This window comes from Lithobates pipiens, unplaced genomic scaffold, assembly GCF_037356315.1.
Source record: "Lithobates pipiens isolate NorthernLeopardFrog02 unplaced genomic scaffold, aLitPip1_a1.2 Scaffold_19, whole genome shotgun sequence".
Lineage (NCBI taxonomy): Eukaryota > Metazoa > Chordata > Amphibia > Anura > Ranidae > Lithobates > Lithobates pipiens.
The window spans coordinates 659625-668399 of NW_027507764.1; positions in this window are offsets into that span (position 1 = coordinate 659625).

Genomic DNA, 8775 nt, shown 5'->3' on the forward strand with positions numbered 1-8775 from the left:
GGGTCCAATCTGGAGATTTTCACTTAGGGGTGTACTGACTTTTGTTGCCAGCGGTTTAGACATTAATGGCTGTGTGTTGAGTTATTTTGAGGGGGACAGGAAATTTACACTGTTATACAAGCTGTACACTCACTACTTTACATTGTAGACAAGTGTCATTTCTTCAGTGTTGTCACATGAAAAGAGAGAAGAAATGTCACTGAGGGGTGTACTTACTTTTGTCAGATACTGTATGTGATGTCGTGCTGAAGGGCCACCCTGCCGCAGTAGTTCTGTGTGGGATGGTTAATGTCACAATGCACTAAAATCATTACCAATCGGGCGGCGGACGTCTTTACAGGGAGCTCCCGATCGCCGCTGTTAATCCACCGCCATCCGTGCCTTCATCAAGCACAAACATCCTCCTCCACACTTCCCCGAGCTCCCTGGAGGTGCCCCGAGTTGTTATCGCCCAGGATTGAGGGAAACACACAGAGCGGTTTGTCTCCTGGCCCTCCGCGGCCGCCGCCATCTTGCTACTCCACGGCCGCCGCCATCTTGCTGCTCGGAGGCCTACCTGAGACATCACCCTGGAGGCAGAGGTAGGGGACTCTGAAATACCCCCATCCTTGTGCGGAGACCTGCGGGACACGGCCTAGAGGCCCCGCTGGGTTCCGGAGACGCGGCGGCCCGTTCCGGCCTAGTGCAGCCTGCACATCCCCGCTGTTTCCTGGAGCGGCGTCCCCTCCGGAGGACGCCGCGGCCGGCCCGGCACAGGCCGCCTCTCCACACCTGCCCAATCAGACTTCCTGGCCCTAGCCCCAGCCTGAGGTGTCACCACAGCCCGTGACTTAGGGATTTTGCAGGCTGTGGCTTATATCTTTGTACACTGGACTCACTCCACTATTAAAAGCCCAGCTTCCCAGCCACATTGCCAAGCTTCTCTCTGCCTACCAGTAAGGGGTCTGTGAGGCTGCAGGGGGGCACTGCCTTTGTGGGAGGCTGATTTGTGAGACCCTAGGGACGTTTCTGTCTGCCCCTCAGCAGCTTCTCTGGACCAGGGGTGGGAGGGGCACCCACAGAGAAGCCCCTGCTGCCCTTAACATGGTATTACCCTGCTCTGGTGGCTGCGATTTGAGGATGGCTGGGTGAAGATAATCCGTGGGGGGGCCCCCTGCCTGACCCGGACCATACAGGCCACAACACAACTCCACCAGATGTGAAATCGGCATAAACACTCCCAAACGATACAGGACACGATCAGCGACCCGTGGGACCCACAGTAGACCCTCACAGCCCGGTATCCAGCGTTTTTTCAGAGGGAGCTCGTGCACCTCCCCTGGTACTATTGCCACCACACCTCGGGGGTCACACACAGAAACAGCCCCCCCTGAGACTCGGACTTCTTCCGCTGCACCTGCCTCGGACCCCCTCTTAGGGGTTCCATCTTTGTCACGGTCTGAGATGGCCGGCTCTACCTCCGACCAGGGAAACCTGGATGATGACCTCCGCAGAATGCTTTCGGGCCCTACATACGAGGGCGGACATTGAAGCCCTAATCCTGCGGATAGAAGAGGCACACAGCAGGGACATCCAAGAGGTGAAAACGGAGCTGCACGCAATAGGAGACCGGGTGTCCTCAGGGGAAACCCAGATTACCTCGCTGGAGACTAGGGTGCAAGCCCTGGAACGTGCGCAGGATTCCCAGGCGGCAGTGGCACAGGAGATGCAGCTTCATCTGGAGGAAATGGAGGACCGTAGCCGCCGTAATAACTTGCGACTGCGGGGACTCCCGGAGGCTACAGGCCCTGAGGATTTGGGTGAGACTGTTACCGCTATCTTTCACAGGCTCCTGGGAACCACGCCTCCCTCTCTGGAAATTGATCGGGTTCACCGTGCGTTGGTCCCCAGATCTACCGATCCGGCAAGACCCGTGATGTTCTGTGCCGCCTCCACAGATATGCACAGAAGGAAGTACTCCTGAAGAAGGCATGGGGACATGGGGTCATTGACTTTGATGGAGCGCAGATCCAGATACTCCCAGACCTATCCAGGGCCCCCCTACAACACCGTGCCATGCTGAAACCGGCTCTTGAAGTTGCGAGACGCCTTGCATACAGATGGGGCTACCCCCTAACAGTTATCTTCCGCACGGATAGCAGCTCCTTTACACTGCGCACACCAGCGGACCTCCCTGCCTTCTTTACTTTCCTGGGGGCAGAGCCGGTCCCAGTTCCGAACTGGCTAGCGAGGATCCAGCGCCCTGCAGGCCGTATAGGCCCACCATCAGGCAGACCCGCATTACCAGCTCGTTCCCGGAGGCCTCGAGGTCGGTCCCGTACCACGTCCACATCTGTTAATGGATTGCGTGAGACATGACTGAACCCTTTAGCTCTTATGATGTTCTGCACTGGTTGAAATTTTCACCCCTTATCAGCACTACTCTTTTGACCGGCTTTCCCCTCTTCTGGACTTTGCCCCCGGCCCTATGGCCGCCACGGCTGCTAATGCCATGCAGGAGCGCAGCCGCGCCTTGGCGGCTCCGGGCATGCCTGCGGGTATGTTCACGCCCGTAGGTGTAGCGGCACCACCCTATGCAATACTTTCCAGAAGCAATGATGACCTCCTTGACGCCAGGGGAAGCCTCCAACCTCAGGGCACCTTATGGCCTATCTGCCTGGACCTCATGACTGATACACTCCTGAGGACGCCCGGAGTTGGGCGACCTCCCAGAACTTGTGTGGGGATCGGGTGGGTCCCTGGAGCTGGTTTTGTGCTGCAGTTGTGTGGTGACTGGGAGGTGATGTCTGACTTTGGGGTGTGGGTGGCTGGGGCCCCTCTTTTCTTTTTCTCTCCTCATCCCTCCTCCTTTGCCCCCCCCATCCCTGCCTCCCTCCCTCACCCCCCCCCCTGTCACCCTCATCCCACGATTTGCTGATGTCTCCAGGAGGGTGCAGGGGAAGCTGTGCCAAACTGATGGACTAGGGGGAATGTTGGTTAAGAGATGTTTCATGGTTTTCACTGTTTTGCTTTAACTAGTTTGTTATGTCATCAGCCAGTGTAGTGACTCTGTAGGTCTTTATGCAACTCTATTTCTTGCCTAGATCTGTGATATGTTACGTTTACAAGATTCTTGGGAGTTTTCTATTCCTCTGCCCACACCAGTCCTGCCCGTACGGGCACCATTTAATTGTTCACATCTACACATGCACCTAGGGCCTGGGGCTCCGGGGGGGGGGGGGGGGGCTGGGGAGACTCCCCGCTGGCCCGCGTTGGACACTCCCCCATTTAGGTTGACGCTTTTCATCCAGGTATACCTGGTGGGCGTTGAAGCAGCCACTAGCTGCAGTCTAGTTCTCCAGCTCCGCTGGACAGTGCTGGCTGAGAGTCCTTTCCCTCTCGGTCACACCCCCGTACGTCCCTTACCCCGTTAACTTACCGTGTTTCCCCGAAAGTAAGACAGTGTCTTACTTTCTTTTTATCCCCAAAAGCCCCACTAGGTCTTACTTTCGGGGTATGTCTTATATTGGAAAAAAATTGTCGAATTTTTTGTTTTAACCATAAAATTAACATTTATTAACAACCTGAACAGTATTGTATTCACCACAAAACAGTTTTATAAAAGGAAGTGCCAAGAATGTCTTGTTACAACATTGCATAACATGTAAAACAATGAAAAATGGTAAGAACGAACAGTGGAATACTGGAAGATAAAACAGATTTATGTGTGATACAGTACCACCTGCTGTATTTAATCCAGTGTGACACCTGCTGATACCCACTGGGTTACATACAGCAGATGATACCCCAGTATGCCAGTGTGTATGTTTTACTGATGTATGATTAATACTGTGTGCATTACCGTATTTTAAGCAGGAGGCGGCAGTGACAAGTGCAGGGGACGGCGCGGTGACGTATGGAGAGGGGGACGGCTCAGGCGTGGGCAGGAGGCGGCGCTCATTAAGATCAGAGGGAAATGGCAGACGCGGCGACGTATGGAGAGGGGGACGGTGCGGACGTGGGCAGGAGGCGGCGCGCAGCTAGATGAGAGGGAGGCGGCAATACCCCCGTGTTTCCCCGAAAGTAAGACATATGTCTTACTTTCGGGGTACGGCTTATATTAGCCGACCCCTCTGAAACTCCCGATACGTCTTACAATCGGGGGTGTCTTACTATCGGGGAAACAGGGTAGCAATACTACTCTCTACTGATACATTCTCCCACCCTCGCGTCTTTCCTCCCCTCCTCCACTCTTCTCCCCCCTCCCACCCCCGACTCGATCATGGATGTTTATATAATGTTTTATAGCAGCTCCTGATGAGTGGAAACAATCCACGAAACGCGTAGAGCTTTTACCAATGGATTTTTATGCCCCAACAACCAAGATTTTCTCATGGGTTTGATCTAATTAAATCATCAATTCATTTTAGTGGTTTTATATTATATATGCACGTTGGGATGTACTTTAGGTTGGTTACTATGTGTAATGATGCTATTGCAATATGAATTTTGTACAATAATGTTACTATAATATGAATTTGATTATGTTATTATCATGTATAAAGTTTTTTAATTTTACTTATTATAATATCGATTTACTATCAACCTATTTATTGATTGTACTATCTCCCTGTGCATTGCCATTAAATTTATTATTTTATTGATTGATTTAATTGACCCTTAGTGTTTTGTTTCATATAAAGTCCCATTGTTGCCCCCGCATTGCCCCTTCTTCCCCTTTGTTCTGTCGATCATGGATGTGCTCAACATTGTTACCCTCAATGCGAAGGGACTTAACGTCCCCGAGAAGAGACGCATGCTGCTAAACGACATGAAACGACAGAAAGCTGACATTGTCTTAATACAGGAGACACACTTTAGGGAAAACAAGTTCCCTATTTTGAAAAACAGATACTACCCGACAGTCTACCACTCCACATACACGGAGGCCAAATCTCGAGGGGTCTCCATTCAAATAGCGGCCAGAGTACCGTGGACTCTGTTAGACTTAACAAAAGACCCAGAGGGAAGGTTTTTATTCCTTAAAGGCCTGATTGGTGGTGTGAAGGTTACCATTGCAAACCTCAACGCTCCTAACAGCAGACAAGACCTGTTTGTGAAAAGACATTTAAACTTACTTCAAAACTTTACGGAAGGCCAACTGATCATAGGCGGAGACCTAAACATCCCCTTAATACCTGCAGAGGACACCTCTGCGGGGCTGTCCTCCGTCCCCCGCGGTGTGAGGAAGGCTGCCCACGCAGCCTTGCATGCCGCACAGCTGATTGATGTGTGGCGCCTCTTCCACGTTGGGGAAACGGGATTACACCTTCTTTTCTAGACCACACAACGGGTACTCCCGCATTGATTACTTCTTGATGCCACACAACCAACTTCAGGCAGTTAAAGGATCCACTATCAGGTCTATCACGTGGTCTGACCACGCCCCAGTTACATTACGTTATGCCTTGACCGACTTTTACAGGAGACAGAAGAAGCCATGGAGACTCAATGAGAGCCTCCTCCAGGATGCCGAGGTACTGACGGACGTGACGACAGAACTATCCCATTATTTCCACACTAACAATACCGGGGACTGCGATACGGGCCTAGTTTGGGAGGTACACAAGGCGGTGATTCGCGGGGTGCTGATAAAACACGGCGCACGACTTAAAAAACAGCGAACCGCTCAACTGTCCGAGTTACTCGGTAAACTTCAAGTTTTAGAAGCAAAACACAAAACAGACACCGACCACTCCCTTAGGTAGTGAGCTGGATACGATACGTACCCAGATAAACGATCTCCTCCACTTTAAAGCTAAGGCGGCGCTCCAGATCTCCCGTAAAAGAATCTACGAATCAGGTAATAAATGTGGTAGATTACTCGCGCAATCTCTGAAAGCCCAACGGGCGGCATCGTATATACCTCACGTTCTCTCTCCTTCGGGGACGCGAGAGACGCTACCCCAATAAATTACCAATACATTCAAGTCCTTTTACGAGAATCTCTATAACCTAGACGCAGCCCGTCCCTCCCCAGTACACATAGCCAATTACATAGCCTCTTCCAAGATGCCCGTCCTGCCGACGGAGGCGAGGGGCGTCTTGGAGGAACCTATAACATTGTCCGAAATACAACTGGCAATAGGTAATACCAAACGAGGGAAGGCCCCGGGTCCTGACGGCCTAACACTACAATATTATAAGACTCTACTCCCGTCACTTGGACATCATCTACTTCACCTTTTTAATGATCTTGCTAAGGGAAGCAAGCGCCATGAGGCCACGTTACAGGCCCATATAGCGGTGATCCCTAAAGAAGGCAAGGCCCCGTCTCAGTGCGGGAGCTACTGTACAATTTCCCTATTGAACACAGATCTTAAGCTTTTTACCAAAATCATAGCTACGAGGCTGCAGTTGCACATCCCCGACCTGATACACCTTGACCAGGTAGGCTTTGTCCTCACCAGGGAGGCTAGGGACAATACCACCAAAGTCCTGAACCTGTTGCATGCCGCCACCTTGGAAAACAGGCCGAGTATCTTTCTCAGCACAGACGCTGAGAAAGCTTTTGACAGGGTGAGTTGGGATTTCATGTCTGCCACACTGCGTCACATAGGACTGGGTAACAACATGTTACGATGGATCCATGCAATATACACAACACCGTCGGCCAGGGTCAGGGCCAATCGGGTACTATCCGAACCCTTTCTGATTACAAACGGGACGCGACAGGGCTGCCCGCTCTCACCCCTCTTTTTCGCGCTGACACTCAAACCATTCCTATGCCACATTAGATTAAACCCGAACATCACTGGTATTCCGGTTAAACATACCCAATATAAAGTGTCAGCCTACGCTGACGACTTGTTGTTCTCACTCTCCAACCCGGTGATATCCCTCCCGAATTTGATGCGGGAATTTGAAACATATGGGATGCTCTCGAATTTAAAGATTAACTTCACCAAGTCAGAGGCGATGGGCATAGGGATACCGGTGGCGCAGCTCAGCCACCTTCAAGCCAGCTTTAACCTGAAGTGGACAAACAGTGCCCTGAAGTACCTAAGTACATACATCCCTCATACACTCTCGAAACTGTACGAGCTTAACTTCCCACCATTATTATTGGAAATAAAATCACTTCTGACTCAATGGCAATCGGGCATGCACTCCTGGATAGGACGTTGCAACATCTTAAAGATGTCTATCCTCCCAAAAATCCTTTACCTGATGCAGGCCCTTCCCATACACCTACCAACCGCCTTCTTTAAACGGGTACAATCTGCATTCACAGAATTTGTCTGGGTGAAAAAAAAGACCTAGACTCGCCAATAAACTCCTTGTGCTCCCCAAATCGCACGGCGGACTAGCCCTACCGATTATTCGAGCCTACTATCAGGCTGTTCATCTGGGGAGGCTCATAGATTGGTGCCGCCATCAGGGAACCAAGCTATGGGCCAGGCTGGAACAATCCCAAAGTGTGATCCCGCTCAGGGGGGCGCCATGGTGCTACCCAGCACTGCCAGTGGAGATAAAACGCCACCCACTGATTGGAAACTCGGCGAGGGTCTGCGCTCTAATAATTTCGCAAGCATCCCTCACTTCCTCAAACTCACCCCTTTACCCTATTATAGGCAACCCCTTATTTACTCCGAGTCTGTATGATGGAGGTCTTCGGGGTCTGGGGGAGGCGGGCCTACATCAAGCCTCACACTTTAGTTCTGGTGGGCGCTGGAAAACAATGGAGAATTTCCCAGATCCTAAGGGCCTGTTCCGTCTAGACTTCCTGAGGACACTCCAACTAACACATTTCCTCTCTACGATCCCACCCCCCAAGGAAGACGCTCAGACGCTCACAGCCCTGGAGGTGCTATGCACTGACGCGGGTGCCCTTCCACACACACTTTCACTGACCTACAACCTTTTAAATGCTCCCTCAGCGGACTTTATTCCCCCGGGACTACTCAACTGGGAAAAAAAGAGTTAGCCTGCCAATTCAATGACACCAAGAGACAACGTATTCTCCGATTTACACATAAATCCTCTATCTGTGCCAAGATCCAAGAAACAAAACTACAAAATTCTCTCACGTTGGTATAGGACCCCTTCGCTACTCCACCAGCTCTACCCGAATACATCAGACCTGTGTTGGAGATGTCACACTGACAAAGGGACCATGCTACATATTTTCTGGTCTTGCCCTGAACTTGCACACTTCTGGAAAGTGGTACGTGAGACAGTACAACAATTCACGGCCCGGCCCCTCACAGACGACCCAGCATTCTTTCTCTTACACGCCTCCGATATCCCTGACAGGAAATACAAGAAATCAGTGATTCGCCACCTACTTGATGCCGCTAAGGCCTGCATACCACTCCAGTGGAAATCACCCCTTCCGCCGACCATTGACCTCTGGTTTCAAAGCACAAAATAGAGAGGAGACCTTCACTAAAATCTGGCAGGGCTGGAATGGGTTTATATACTCGGCTGAGGGCCAGGCCCTGAGAGGATCTGACACGGACACATAATGCCGCAGGCAGGGACAAAGACTTGTTGAGTATGGTGGCCATAGATAGAGGCCCCGTAACTGCAACTCCGACTGGTTATCTGAGCACTCCATGATCGAGTAACACACCTTGCTGCCCCCCCCCCCCCATACCTGATTCACCCCCCCCCCCTTTTTTCTTTTCCCCTCTGTCTTTCCCACTCCTATGCTTCATCTCCCCCTCCATATATTGGAAGTGGTTCCAATGTAGATACTAAGTTAGTTAAACTGGGAAGTGAGACCACGAGATG